Source organism: Mus pahari, chromosome 9 (assembly GCF_900095145.1).
Source record: "Mus pahari chromosome 9, PAHARI_EIJ_v1.1, whole genome shotgun sequence".
Lineage (NCBI taxonomy): Eukaryota > Metazoa > Chordata > Mammalia > Rodentia > Muridae > Mus > Mus pahari.
The window spans coordinates 38600122-38616305 of NC_034598.1; the positions used below are offsets into that span (position 1 = coordinate 38600122).

At 38.4% G+C, this 16184-nt stretch overlaps 1 protein-coding gene across 4 annotated transcripts in view; it reads left to right on the plus strand.

Annotated features, from left to right (window-relative positions):
• The window catches only part of Pcdh15 (protocadherin related 15), a 1443732-nt gene that overhangs the window by 654039 nt on the left and 773509 nt on the right, over positions 1-16184 (plus strand). For 2 of the 4 annotated variants that reach the window (XM_021204350.1, XM_021204353.1), the window contains exon 1: positions 13137-13525. The exons of 1 other annotated variant lie outside the window; for it this stretch is intronic. The gene's annotated coding sequence lies outside the window, so the exon portion shown is untranslated. Of the gene's footprint in view, positions 1-13136; positions 13526-16184 lie in introns of those variants that run through there. One more of the 4 variants, XM_021204349.1, reaches the window with a different exon arrangement.

Below are 16184 nucleotides of genomic sequence, written 5' to 3' on the forward strand. Positions count from 1 at the left end.
TGCCAGAGCCTGACCAATACAGAAGCAGATGTACACAGCCAAACGTTGGACCGAGTGATAGTACCCATTTCAAACACAGGACTTACAGGAATTTTTGTCGGAGCCAACCAGGAAACCTTCTCCCTGAGCCTTAGTTCTCATAGTATCAAAACATGTCATGAAAGACACCAAGGGAGAAAAGCAATCCATAGGCTGACCCACCTTCGAAGACTGTGAACCATGACAGTGGCCAGCCTGGCAAAGGGATCCCAATGGAGCGGTAAAGGAACTTACTGCTGGTTAATCTGGGGCAACCAACCGTCATCTAACTGGACTTAAGTTCTGCTCAGGATGAGGGATTACTTGCCAGATGCTGGAAACCTGGCCAAGAGTCCAGAGCAAGAAACATCAGCGACTGTGGGAAAGAACCTAGCACTGACATTTTCCTAGGTCAATACAATTTCACGTATGAATTTAGGTGAGACCATAGGCAAGGGAGAGTATGATTAACAGATTATCACTGAGAGCCAATGAGGACCCTGAGTCTCACAGTTGGTCTCACATACAGCCACGGGGGACGCTGGTTGACTTACTGATACTGTTCACACCTTAAAATGTTCAGAAAGCATACCCCAGCACAATCCACACGCTCTTTCATGGCAATGCTGATGGCAGCTTTTGCTGTTCGGCGGGAAAGAAGAGTGCCACTTCTCTGTCAGTTTCCCGTCTTGCTCCTCGATGCAGTCTCCACGTGTGCGTTCGCATCCACTTATATTCTTTGGGGCTCGATCTTTTTAAAAAATGAGCTTTAATACATTTAAAGGTGTATGTCCGACAGGGTGTCCACGCTTTTAGATTTCTAGCAGTTCCCACTAGCCACAGTTCTATGCTGTCACAGCATCTTTAGTCCCCGGTGGAACTTGACCTTATTTCAAATGTGGGACATAGTTATCTGTTCCTGCGGAAATTATAAAAACATTTTTAAATGGAGCATGTAAATCAGCTGGAGAGCATTTCACTCCAGTGGGACAACAGGATGGGAGAGAAATAGTTCACTTATTTTGAAAGTATGAATAATTTTAGCAATCTATCAGCTATCTATCATGCATTAAGGGTTAGGTTACTGGCTTTATACAATGGAAGCAAATACACTGATCACTTTCACAAAAAGATTGTCTCTATAGATTTCCTACCTCTCTGCATATCGCCCATGATGTTTTTCATCTGGTCTATGATTTCCATTTCTGCATCAGTCTATGTTGCTACATTTATCTATGAGTCTTTACCACCGGTCTGTGATTTTCTGCATTTGGTCCACGTCTCTATGTATCTACTCTGACTCTATCTGGTTCATTGTTCTCTGCATCTGTTTAACTCTCTGAATCAGCCCATGACTCTCAGAATTGGTCAATGATTATCTCTGGTCTATGATTCTCTGTATTTGGCCCAAAACTCTCTGCATATGGTCCAGGACTCTCTGCATCGGAAACTTGACTCTCTGCCTCTTTTCTGTGACTCCATGCATCCAGGTCATGAGTGTCATTGTCTTTCAATATGCTCTGCCATTTGAAGGAGCTTGGCAGGCTTGGATGGGCACCAGCTCTCTACTCTTTGTCTGTGGGAATTGGTTTGAGAGTGGCTGGCACAACACTCTGGGATTTGGGGAAAATGATCTTTCTCTTTCAGAACATTCAAGTGTGTCTGCTTTTATAGGAGAAAACAAAAGGCAGAGAAGAAGAGAAACCAAATGCATTTGTTATAACCTTTCTTCAGAACTACTTTGCCACAGTCTGCTCTTTGAAACAGTGGCTTAATGATCATTGAGTGAAAGCAAAGTCAACGTAGATCAAAAGGTGAATAATGTTAACACAATTAATACATATACATATTTTAATATTAATGTTAAAATATTAATGTTGTATTTAGTATTAAACACTAATTTAATACTAATACTCTACTAATATTTACCCAGACCAGGGCCCTTAAAGGACTAACTATGAAATTTGTATAAAATCTGAAACCATAATTTTGAAAGCAGATACCTGTGAGGTAATTACAAAGTCATTGAAGTGCTTTACTCATGGTCTTTCAAAAGGTTCTAATATAGTAAATAGTTCTTATCTGGGCTTATCATTTGTTACTGGAAAGCTAATTAGTAAGTTCTTACCTGGGAGAGACTATTTCACCTACTCTTAACATTCCTTAGTTGTTGGTCTAGGGCTAAGGCCTCATGGGTTTTCTACCATCCATTTTGGTATGTCTATTTCTATAACATTTTTTAGCAGACATGTCAGTAAAACTTGATATGTGTAGCTTATGGGCCATAAATTTGAGAGAGAGCAATGAGGAGTTTATGGGAGAGTTTTGAAACCAAAAAAAAAAAAGTAGGAAAGAGAAAATTCTGTAATTATAATTTTAAAGGAAAAAAATGATTTTTTTAGAACTGTAATTATTACCTCTCATTCTCTAACAAAGAAAAGAAAACTTTGAATGGCCCAATTAATTATCTCCTCAATTAGGCATAGGCTTGTTCAGCTAAGAGCTCTTCTTCAATAAATATGTATGTATAAATTAGACATATTGAAGAAGAGCTTATAGCTGAACAAGCCTATGTCCTATGTAAAGATACCCTGATACTCATTTTTAGGATTGATCGCAGGCAGAGAACACAAGATCAGTTCGAAGGTTTTAGTCGCTAATAATAATAAAATAAATAATTTCAAAGTCTTTAGCAAAGTGTGAAAGATGTACAATTCTTTGTACACCTTTTACAGCATGAGGTATATTTGTATTTTGTGTAACCTGCGGTTTTCCTGATTTCTTTTTGACTTTTGCAAATATTCCTAAAAAATATTTTTTGAATATGTTGACTAACTGATCAGGAAACTTATAATTGACTGGGGTTTATACCATTCTCTCTTTTCTAATAAAAGCCACTTTCACACACAGAATTCTTAGAAAGCTTTCCAGCGGATTGAAAAGCAAATATGCCTTGTTCAAACCCTATCAGTTTAGCTTGTTATTATTGATGCATATGTAGGCACAAGTTACTGTATCACTGAATATATTAACTATGTTAGAAGATAATCTAAAGTCGATGGTAGAATTATAAGTGGGCACCTATGGGTGTGCATAACCCAGGTCTCATGGAACACATCCAACATAAGATTGTAAATTAAAACATCATGATACTTTGGTGATGATTTTTGGAAACACTGAAGCTATTGACTGGGAACTTTGTCCATGACACCATCTCACTGAAATTTCAAAGTCAGACCTGCTGATGCACCTCGAGTTTCCTTCCCAATATTATGGGGAGAATCCACAACTTTCTCATAATACAACACAAGTGACTGCAATATTAACCATGCAATGATCTGGATTATGTTGCAGGATGGGAGTAAGGTTTGTTGATCTTCCCTATTCTCTTCTGTATTAATAATCTCATGCTTGCTTTGAGAAATTACATACAGACACAGCACTCTCTCTGTGTTCATGTCTGCTTGTCACTTTTTCGCTGCCTCCCTGCCCACCTGTACTGGGACCCTGATTCCTCCAACAGATTGAGGGGGGCTGACTGAGGCCAGTCTGCAGCAGGTCATCAATTACCAACAGTACCACAGCTTAAGCTGTGACTTCGAGATCCTTCAGAGGGGATTGGGTTTATGTCTCTTTGACTTCGCGTTAAAGTCCTCTGGTGGCTCTAATATAACTGCTAAGAGGGGGAACCTGTGGCTGAAGTACAGCATCTATAGCTTCTAGCTCCCCAGAGTAGCTTCTAGCTGAGCTATTAAAAATCAAGCCCGACATATAGTTATAATTCAATTGTTTTCACCAAGCAACTTGAATGAGCTTGGACATAAACCATTCTTTAGTAAAATTGAGAGGGAAGGAAGCTCACTGCTGCCGTGCTCCTACCACATGAACTCTCCCCACACAGACAATGAGAAATAGCATGTGCTATGCTAATACACTGTGGGTTTTTTGTCATTTATTTTGTAGCAACAATGTATTCATACATCTAACATGGAAGACGTGGGATTTTAATGATCCAATTAGTAATCTAACTATTATATTGAAAATAAGCGATTTTGTTAAGTCTGATCTTTTTTTTCTTTGTTGTGATCATGATGAAGTAAGCATAAGCCAGGCCTGAGATGTCTTTAACAGTTGACATGGCATGCAAAAATATTTTACAACTGTTATCTGCCTTAATGCCTCTTGAGATGAAATTTGCAGGTAAATTGTAGATGGATCTAGAAAATTTCATCCAGAGTGATGAAACCAGACCCAGATCTGGGATGATGATAACTCCAGCAGTTCGTTGATTATTCAGAATTGTTTTAGCTATTCTAAGATTTTTATGTTTCTATGTGAAGCAGAAACTTGTCCTTTTAAGATCTGTAAAGAATTGAGTTAGAATTTTGATGGTACTTGCATTAAGTCTCTATATTGCTTTTGGTTGGATGCCCATTTTTACTATATGAAATCTAATGATACTAAGCATGGGAGATCTTTGCATCTTCTATCTTTTTGCATTGCTTTCTTCGGTGTCTTAAACTTTTTGTCATACAAGTACTCACCTGCTTGGTTAGAGTTACCTCAAGGTATTTTATATACTTTGAGGCTATTATTAAGGATGTTGGTTCCCTGATTTTTTTTATCAGTCTGTTTGTCATAGGTGTACAGGAAGGCTACAGGTTTTTGTGAGTTAATGATGTATCCTGCTACTTGGCTGAAATGTTCATCAGCTGTAGGAGTTTCTTAATGGAAATTTTAGGGTCACTTATGTGTACTATTATTTCATCAACAAATGTATACTTCTTCCCTTCTAATTTGTATCTCCTTCAGTTGTCTTACAACCCTAGCTAAGACTTCAAATATATATTGACTAGGTATGGAGAGAGCAGACAACCTTATCTTATTCCCAGTTTTAGTGGAAATACTTTCAATTTCTTTACATTTAAGTTGATAGTGGTTATAAGCTTGCAATAAACTGTCCTTATTATGTTGAGGTATGTTTCTTGCATCCCTAATCTCTCTAGAAACTATCTTGAAAGGGTGCTGGGGTTTGTCAAAAGCTTTTTCTCCCGTTAATGAGATGATCACATCATTTATTTCTTATAGTTTGTTTATATGGTGGATTACTTTTACTGATTTTAGTATATTAAATTATCTCCGCATCTCTAAGATGAAGCCCACTTGATCATGGTAGATGATCATTTTGATGTGTCATTGGCTTTTTGTTGACAAGTGTTTTATCGAGCATTTTTACATGTATATTTATGAGCAAAATTGGTCTGTAATTTTCTTTGTTAGATATTTACGTGGTTTGCTATCAGGGTACTGGTGGACTTAGAGAATAAATTGGGCAATATTCTATCTGTTATAATTTCGTGAAATAATTCGAAGAGTATTGGCATCAGCTCTTCTTTAAAGTCTGGTAGAATTCTGTATTAAACTCATCTGGCCTTGGTCTTTTTCTGCTTGGGACCCTTTTAATGACTACATTTATTTCACTAGAGGTTATAGATATTTTTAACTTTCGTTTACCTGATTTTTATTTGACTGTGGTAGGTGGTTTGCATTAAGAAAACTATCCATTTCTTTTAGATTTTCCAGTTTCATAGAGTACAGTTTTTTAAAGTGTGTAATGATTTTGTAGATTTCCTTGGTATCTGTTGTTATGCACTTCACTTCAATTGCTAATTTTGATTTAGATGTTCTCTCTCTGCCTTTTAGTTAGTTTGGCTAAGCGTTTGTCCATCTTATTGAGTTTCTAGAAGAACTAACTATTGCTGTAGTTGATTCTTTGTATTTGTCTTTGCTTGTTTATTTCTATTTTATTGATTTCAGTCCTGAGTGTTATTGTTTCTTGTGCACTCCTTTCTTATGTGAGTCTCTCCTTCTGTTCTTGAGTCTTCCAGTGTGCTGTTAAGTACTAGTATGCAGTTTCGTCAATTTCTTTGTCTGGGCACTCAGTACTATGAATTTGCCTCTTTCAACCACTTTCATTAGTCCATAAGTTTGGGTATGTTATATTTTCATTTTCATTTGACTCTAGAAAGATTTTAATCTTTCCTAATTTCTATCTGGATCCATATTTCATTCAGTAATGAGTTGTTCTGTTTCCATGAATTTGTAAACATGTTGTTGTTGATATCCAATTTTCATTTGTGGTGGTCAATGCACAGTGTTATTTCATTTTTTTGTGTGTATCTATTGAGACTTACTTTGTGTCCAAGGAAGTGCTCATTTTGGAGAAAGTTCATGAATTACTGAAAAGGTGGTATTTTCTCTTATGTATGTGTGAAATGTTCTGAAAATATATCTTAGGTCTTCTAGCTATATGAAATGAGTGAACTTCAGTATTTCTCTGTTTAGGTTTGGTCTGGATGACCTGTCAGTTGGAAAGAGTGTAGTTTTGAAGTCAGTAACTATCAGTGTGTGAAGATAAATATGTGATTTAAGCTGTAGTGGTGTTTCTTTTACGAACTTGGATGTCCTTGTCTTTGGTTCATAGATATTAAGAATTGCAATAGGATCTTGGTGGGTTTTGTTTTTTTTTTTTTTTTTTTTTGTCAGATCTTCGAATGGATTTGGTGGCTTGCTTCTTAGATTCATTTGCTTGGAATATCTTTTTCCATCTTTTACCTTGATGTTAAGGTATGGTTTTTGTTTGTTTGTTTTGTTGTTGTTGTTTTGTTTTTGGATGCAGCAGAGGGATGGATCCTGTTTTTACAACCATTAGGTTAAGTCTTTGGTATTGTTTTTTTAATTGGGTAATTGAGACCATTGATGTTGGCATCAATGACCAGTGTTTGTTGATTCCTGTTATTTTGTTGTTGGTGGTGGTATGTGTGTGTGCTTCCTTCTTTTGATTTGCTGGCCTTCGATTATTTATTTCTTGTGTTTTCCTGGTTGTCCTTAACCTCTTGAAAGTGGAAGTTTTCTTACTAGTATCTTCTTCAGGTCTGGATTTATAGGTAGATACTGCTTGAATTTGGTTTTACCTTGGACTGTCTTTGTTTCTCCATGTATTGTAATTGAAAGTTTTGCTGGGTATAGTCATCTTGGCTTACATCTGTGGTCCCTTAGAGTCTATAGAACTTCTGGCTTTTAGAGTCTCCATTGAGGAGTCAGAATTTATTCTAGTAGGTCTGCCTTTTTATGTTACTTGTTGTTCTTCTATTCTTTGCAGTTTTTAACATTCTTTCATCATTCTGTATGTTTAGTATTTTGATTATTATGTGCTGACATGAGGTTTTTTCTGGTCTAGTGTTATTTTATGTCCTATATGCTTCTTGTACAATGATAGGCATCTTCTTCAGGTTGAGGCAATATTCTCCTATCATTTTAGACCAGAATTTCCTTTCCTTCTTCTATTTCTATTAGTGTTAGATTTGGTATTTTCATAATGACTTAGATTTCATGGATGTTCTGTGCCAGGATTTATTTATATAAGTCTTTTTTCCTTTCACATTTCCTTTACCTGAAGTATCATTTCTCCTGTTTTGTCTTCAATGTTTCTCCCATCTCTTATATTCTCTTGGTGAGGTTTGCTTCTGAGGTTCCTGTTCAAGGTATTAAAATGTCCATTTCCAGATTTCCCTCAGTTTATTTTTTTCCACTTTCAGGTCCTGAACTATTTTATTCATGCCCCTTCACTATTTGTGCTTTTATTAATTATTTTAAATGGATTTATTAATTCCTTCTTTGAGGAACTCTATCACATTCATAAAGACCACGTTAAGTTTCTTGTCTTGTGCTTCAGTGATGTAGCATTTCCAGGGACTTCTGGAGTAGGTTTCCTGGGCTCAAGGGAGACAGGGATGCATATATTGTCCTGGCAGTTGTTGATTTTGTTTTTACCTAGGCATAAGCATCTGGGTTTGGGAAGGTTGTAATTCTAGGTGCTGATAACTGGTCTTGTCTTTGTTAAGTGGGAGTTTTGTTTTCTTGGTTTCTGTTGCCCTATGTGGTTCTCAGGAGAGTGTACATGGCTATGTGTTGCCTGGTAGGGAATACCTAGGGATTCTGCTAGGTGTTACCACTATGGGTTCTGGAAAAGATGTGTTTCTAAGTATTTGGAGCTGATACTTAGGAATAGAAGACAGTGCTGACGGGGTCCACAGGAGGTATGAGAGTTGGGTGTTTCACTTATGTCTTCAAGTTCCTGGAAACTGGGGCAGAGAGTAAAGAGAAGCCACAGCAGGCAGTCAGCAGCAGAGTTGCAGATGACACTGGATGATTGGTTTTGGGAAAAAAGGAGGGGATATGAAAAACTGAGGCTTTGCCTGCCTGCTTTGGTGGTCTCCTTGCTTCTCTGGTAGTTTTGTCATTGGGGTTCTCCAAAAAAAATTTGCTGCTGAAGCTGGGGCTAAGACAAATGGATGAATCAAGAGGAGATGGGGGCAGAGAGGCAGGGAAGGCTGAACCTGAGGTCTACTACAGAGTTGGGGACCTGGATTTGGAGGAGGCTGAGTAAAGATCTGTAGTTAGCCTACCTGGTTTCCTGTTTTGTGTGGCCACCAAGTTATTCTTATGAGCTAGCTGCTTGTTTTAACCCATTTGATCTGAGTATTCAAAGATCTTTACATTCTGGTCCCCTTGAGCTATCTCTTAAGTAAATGCTTACTTCGTGACATGAATTAAATACTGCTGGCAAGACTGAGTTAAAGTTATATTACCAAATCTTGATAATAAATAGTGGTAGATTCTTTTTAATGAGGAATAAAGCTGGGGGGGGTGGCATTTTGAGCCCAGATGGGAAAACTTCATTGAACCTTCTTTCTTCTGTATTTGAGAGAATGCAAGGGTAAATGGGTGGGAAGAAGTATAGGGAGAAAAAGGAAGATGGAAAATGTTGGAGATATATATATATATATATATATATATATATATATATATAACTATAAATATTGAGTCACCAGGAAAGAGTGACAAAGTCTTACTGATGTGAGCATAGATGATTTCAAATCCTCCAGTTCCTAGGTCTTACTGTGAGGTTTACTAGCAGCTCTGGATTTCAACTGTCAATAACTGTGAATAGTAACAAGCCTGCCACAGCTTGATTCCAGCCAACTAAAGGAGACACTGCCTGGAGTAAGCAGGCTATTTTAGTAATACTGCAGAGGCTTTTGTGCAGTGAAGCTTTAATCTGGGTCGAGAGGAAAAAACGCATCCTCTCCTCTTTACTTTGCAATAACTATTGACTCAAGAAATCAGTCCTCATTTTACAAGGAGAGGAAAAATGTCTTCTTACATCTTGCTTTTCTCAATGGGCTATCTTTAAGAATAGCACAGGATTTATACTACTAGTTGCTACATACTAATCAGGTACTTTAACATGTTTCCCACGGTGGGGGGTGTGTGTGTGTGTGCAATGTCAAGAGCCCATAAGAAACATTGTGTCTGCTTAGTATAAGTATTTGTTTGAGCTCCTCCAAGGAGTGAATTGCATTTTCAGTCAGTCCTCAGCAAGAGAAGAAGCCATGCCTAATGGTAAACTCTTTTCACAGTTCTTGAAGTTAATATTACATAAAAGTGTCTTTGAATTGTCCCCTAATAAAACAGTGCTCAGAAGAACATGGCCACAGACACCTGTGCAGACCAGCTTAAGAGGGAGGAACTCTTTGCTTTCTGACATTCAGCAAGAGAACCCCATGTTAGTTTACAGGGGATTCCATTAGGCTCCTCCCAGGGACCTAGCTTACATCATCTTCTTCACCTGCTGCTGCAAGGTGCTTCAGTGTGGGCTGTATATAAAAGGGATGCCATGAAAGGGCTGCATACAAAAAGGCACACCTGGGCTTGTGCTCTCCCTCCCCCTCCCCTTCCCCTTCCTCTCCTCTCTCTCTCCCCAAATGTTCCTCCACAGGTCTCCCTCTCCCTCTCTCTGTCCTTCTCTGTCACCCCCTTTCTGCCCTCATGGCTGGACTCCTGTCTCTCTGCCTATCTACATGTTCACTAGTCTGCCTCTGTAGGCCCCTTCTCCAAACCCTTCCCTTAAACAAAATCCCTTACACCAGATCTCTTGCATGGTGTAATTTCTCAGGGGGACACCTAGTCATGGGCCTGCCCCCCTTGCAACATTATATTTCACGACATCTCATTTCAGTTTCATGGCTCTAGAAAGTATAAGTTGTGACAGCATATTTTTATGAAACATTTGTTTTCACAAAATATGATTACAATAACATGAAATTTTAGGATGCAACCTAACATACATATTGTACACTAACAGACCCAAGTAAAAATAACTGTTTTGTATACAAACGGCTATTTTTGAATAAGACTGTGATTAAGACAAGTCAAAAAGTGAAGTTTAGAGAATAAAAGCAAGAAAGAAAGGGAAAGAAAGAGAAAAAGAAAGAAAGAAAGAAAGAAAGAAAGAAAGAAAGAAAGAAAGAAAGAAAGAAAGAAAGAAAGGAAGGAAGGAAGGACGGGAGAAAGAGAAAGATAGGGCAGGGGTTAGTGCTGGTAGAGGACTTCCCTAGCATGGTTGAGGGTGAAAAGAGAGAGGGAGAAAGAGAGAGAGAGAGAGAGAGAGAGAGAGAGAGAGAGAGAGAGAGAGAGAGAGCCACCCTAGGGGTTGACAGTTACAGTTGATAAAATACCCCTTATGGTATTCCAATGTCTATGCAGACTTATCTGATTAAATGCTCTTCTAGACAGAGGGTGTATGTTATTTTCCTCAAATTTAAAAATTTAGCTGTTCATTTATAAAGTTTTAAATGTAATTTACCCACTGTCAATTTGCCTTATATCCATCCAATGATTTCATCTTAGCTGCAAATACATGACTGTAAACAGAAATGAACAAAATCTTAATTTAATATTGAAACTTTCTTCACTTTTAGAGGTTTTCCAATATTGTTTTTTTCTGAAACATGCAACATTCCATTTCTTCTTAAATAATATATACTTTATTTCCTGCATTTGTGATTGCCTGCTACGTCTGAAAAGGTCCCCATTTGTGTGGCAGATTTTTTGCCTGCCAGAGTATGTATTGTACTTCCTGAAACAGACCATCCCGCTAGGCACAACTCAGCCACTGTACGTCTGGGATCCTTAGAAAAAGAAGCATCACATTTGTGAGGGCTCTTCATGGCAAGAAATGTCTGTCATGAAGAGAAATAATCCCCCCTTATCGGTATATATAGGGCCCAGGCAGAACACAAAGCCTTCAGGCTACAATATTGGAGAAGTCCCCGTAACACTGATGATGGTAGTAAGGTGAAGCCTGGAAATTCTTCTGTTTAAACTAAGTGTCTAAAATGGGAAACCCAATATCCCAACCCGTGAGCTGGCTTATATGTGAAGGTTCTTAGTCTCACACCAAGTATGTGACATCCAGTGCTCACACTGTTGGATCAACCTGACTCCAGTATGCTGCCTTTTGGCTCCCACGCACTTACTGTGTCTGCATGCACAAGGAGACAAACACACACACACACACACACACATACACACACACACACTGAGTAAATAAACACATAAATAAAAGTAATAAAAATCAAAGCTAAAAAAAAAGAAAATACCAAAAGAGATATTATTTAAAAGGTAAATAAAGGTAAATGCATGTATATTATATATTCTCACAGGCCTATGATGAAATATTTATGTTAATTTAAATATAGATTTACTGAAGAAATGAAATCATGGCTCTTTTAGAGTATACAGATTTGAATTCAACTGGGCTTCAGGAGGGAGAGATGGAGAACTAGGGAAGTGGGAATAAGTCTAGAATATTCTATACTCCTTGTTTAACAGAAATTATCATCATAATAGTCTCCCCTTGGTTAATATGTTATTTAATTTTCTCAAACACTGTCCCTCTTTTCTGATCTGTTTTTAAACTATTTGTCAATAATTCACTTTTAAACACTGCATGATATTACAGTTGGCCAATTTTTAATAAAAAAATATATTTTTGTTGGTATCTAAACACAGAGATGTGGTCATTTTTTTATTAAAAAAAAGAAGTAAAATCAGCTATTTTATGAAACATCCAGTTGATAATCTAATTTCTCATAGAAGACAAGGAAGAGATGGGATTTTTCTGTGTTGTGCCTGAATTTCTGATGCGTCATGGAAGCTATAATTGAATTTTACCAGGAGTGAGGGTGACTTTTTCATTAAGACAAAATTACAGTTGGGAATTCTTATTACAGCAGCTGTTTGTCCAATGGTCTCAGTAAATGTGCTCCTTCCTCGTAGACAGTTCAGTCTAATGACTCTTCTCAAACTGCTAGTAATGGCTGTATCACTTTTTCTTGGAGATGTGACCAAATGTCTGGTTTCTCTAGATCAAACACTGGTTACAGTCCAAGTTAGCACTTGGGAATCCACCTCAGGGAGCCAGGGGCCTATGGGGGTGGGGTAGGGGTAGTGGTGGGGAGGATTAAGGGGTTTGCAGAGCATGGGGGCAGGGTTGGGTATTTACAGAACTGCAACAGGGGCATTAGGATTTTTGTCTTACTCTGCCCACCAGTAAGATATCTTCTCAAATATATTGGCAAGATTTAGTGCGACTTTTATAAACTTTTGCAGTCTAAATGTATTCAAAGTGTGAGTCTGGTTAGAAAGCACCATGACTAACTTTCACTCGTTTATAAAAGTCTAAATCAGTGTGAAGGTGCCATCTAACAATATTTAAGAAATATACCCAAGTTCATATTTTCATCATAGCATTCTTTTGTTTACCTTAGTCCCAAATCAGTGCAGGAGGGTTCTTCACCACCCTTGCCCCGCAAGGAACCGCAGTTATGAAAGCATTGGTTTTAGAAGTTGTATTTGTGGAAAGAAATTGGGTAAAGGGGACAAAAACAGGTCAGAGGGGAGGGGGAAGTGATCAGAGCTAAAGACATTATTTTACCTGGTCAATAATATTGTCCCCGAAACCTAAGCGCCGAACTTTGCAATCCCGTTTAATTGAAAGAGTGCCACCACACAAAAGAGCAGAGCCCCCACCAGACAGGCTGAGGGGACATAGCACAATAAAAGCCCTCAGCAGCATGAACAGTGGGATGTCAATTTGTCTTCGGGGCTGTAGCACCTGCTCCTAATTGGTGCAAAACATTCAGCAGCCTCCTCATGGCTTAGCACATCCAACTGTCTCCTGTATAAGCAGGAGGAGCATGAGAGCTAATTGCTTTTCAGCCTGCTGATCAACGTGCTGCGCTAATAGCCACAGATAGAGGGCCTGCGGACGCCCGCTAGCAGCTTGGGGTTAGTTTCTCCTGGTACCTGAGGCAGTTGGCAAGCACCTCCGAACACGGAGGGGGCAGATAGGATGCCTCCTCGGTTAGTACGTTAAGGGATTCTGTTTTATGCATCTCCAATAATTTTTTTTAAAGTGTGTGGTGAAATGAAAGTGGATAATAATGCTTCATCAGAAACAAGAGCATAATTTGTGAATGAATCAGTCATCTTCAGACTTCAGTGAGCGAGCGTTGCTGGTTTGTAAAGAGATGTGCAGAAGCGATCTTGGCACGGGGACCAACTGCATGGGCTCCCGTCGACTAAAGATGAAACTTTAAAGGCAAGTAAGTAAGTTCCTTGCTCCCAGCTTTTTCGTACTCTTTTAAGTTTAAGCTAGCAGTGAGCTCTGCAGAACCTCCAGAGCTTGTTTTGATGTGGTGCTATCCCTCTGTTGTGGCATCACTTTCTCTCACTGTTCAGTGTGTACAAGAGTGACTTACTTTATGGAAATTCAGGCATGCTTGCTTGCCCTCTGTACTTCCTGATGGCTGAGCAGCCTGTGATCTTGTGGAGATGCCAATGTATATATAAATGCCTTTGAATTTTAACTTTCATTTGGCTTTTTTTTTTTTTCTTTTTTTAAGCGTAAATCAGTTGCTCTAGTTACTTCTCACTGGAAGTATAAAACCTGGCACGCTGTGTTTTATGTGCACAAACACTAGTGTTTACTTTTATGTGTGACATTGCTGAAGGTACTAATTTATAGGTGAGCTGATTGGTGAATAGTTGGCAATGCTGTGCAGTAGAACGGGATCTGTTGTACTGTGGATCTGAGTGCTGATACCAGGTTCTCTTCAGTGCACTGGAAACTATGTTACTTTTCGGGAGGGTCTGGGAACAGCATTTGGATCTATGCTGACCTTTTCTTGGTGATACAAACATAGTTCTACATGGTTTCAACAGCTTTCCTACTTTACAGACGTGTTTTGGTTGGGGAAATGGATCCCAAAGAACTATCTTTAGGTTCAGTCCCTTGAGACTCTTAACCTGTGTGCCAGGGACACAAAAATCATCAAAGTAATGGACTTTACCCCAGCTCCTCAGAGCCTAGGTAGACTAGCCTGCAGTGCATTCGGTGAACTTAACTCCAGGCATGCTTGCAGAAAAGGACCGTCTGTCAAGAATCGAAACCAGATACCTCTGTTGTGGTGTTACTTAACTCTAGACTAAAGAAAATATTTGTTTTGGAAAGGCATGTTTGAATCATAGCGTGCTGCCTTTCGTTTGTTTGGTCTGTGGGCAGGGTTTATTTTTTATTTTTATTTTTTTAATGAAGACGTTGATTTTCCCCACGAGTTGCCTTTGCTAGGTGGTCCTTTCTTTTGTTCACCTGTGGCTGAGTTAGAGTCACAGTTTATCTGCACCTGAGTGTCTTCAAGTTTCAGTAACTTGATGCCTCTGCCTATGGACTCCTTCTCCTCTGAGAGAAAGGTGGAGTTCAATGAGTGTTCAGTTCCTCTGATCAGTGACCTCCACAACCCTCAGCTGGTGCTCAGCAAGCACTGCCAGTCCTTAGAACCCTGGCTCAAAAGTTACCCTGAAGCACTGATCACTGAAGGGCCAGAGCAGATCTGAGAGCGAGACTCACTGCCTCCATAGGAAACCATGGAATGGCTACGTATGGATGCTGCACATAAAGAGATTTAAATAAAATCTTTATGAGACATCCTGACATTGAAGATATGTTAGTTGATAATTGATGAGATCAGTAAGTTGGAAAATTATAAAAATCAGTTACACAAAGCATCCATGATTTCAAATTTAGGATAAATACACTTAAAGGTAAAATGTTCTGTTTCTTAATATTTCCACATTTAAAGATTGAATAATCAGCGTTCTTTCATCCAATATTTGTTAGCAGGCAGGCAGGCATACTTGTGCCTTCATTGACATTGTCAAAAGTTTTGGTTATTATCCTAAGTTAAAAATGAAGCACAAAAGGCAGCTGTTATTTTGATGACCTATGGCAATAACTACTTTTGATCACAAAATATATGTTAAGCAAATACATGCTGAATTATTAATTATTCCTGTCTGTTACCACCAGATCATAAGGACTTTTACTTCGTGAAAAAAAGAGACTATTTATGAAAGTAAAATTTTAAAAAAAATGAAAAAGAAAACCCAGGGATGACTGGTTTGTAAGGTTTAAGGACCTGCTTGCTGCCCTGTGTTGCAAAATTAAAGGTATGACTTGAGGAGACCCCTTATTCCTTGGTTCATGCTGTTAAAAATGACAGACCACTGCATGAACCAATGCTTAGCCCAAAACATAAACCCAGGAGACCCTTCTATTTTATTGCTTTCCTAATACTGCCTTAGAAATGCATGGTTTTAAGTACTTTCAAATCATTAGCAACCATCATGTAAACAGAAAGGCTACATTTCCTTTTAAGTTCATATTGCATTTGTGTTGATCACATTTTAATGTATGTGTGTATATGAGTGTGCATGCCCATGCCATGGGATAACTTTGTGTGTATATGAGTGTGCATGCCCATGCCATGGGATAGCATGCCCATGCCATGGGATAACTTTGTGTGTATATGAGTGTGCATGCCCATGCCATGGGATAACTTTGGAAGCTTTAGGACGACATGTAGACGATTGACCTTTCATTCCCACCCTGAGGTACAAGAGTGTCGGCAAGGAACTCATGCTATCAGTCTTGGCTGTAAGAGCCTTTACTTACTGAACCATCTTTTGTATATGAGCTCACGTTGCTTCTTAGTGAAGAGGTTGTGCATGTTGCCTAAATATTCCATTTTGCTTTGGATTCTGTGTTAATTGATCAAATCACAGATTGGTCATATTGTTGTTTATTTTGGCTCTTTTTTTTTTTTTTTTTTTTTTTTTTTTTTTTTTTTTTGTATATTATGAGGTATTAGGGATTTTGTGATTTTATGCTTTATGTTTTTTTTTTTTTTTTTTTTGTCTTT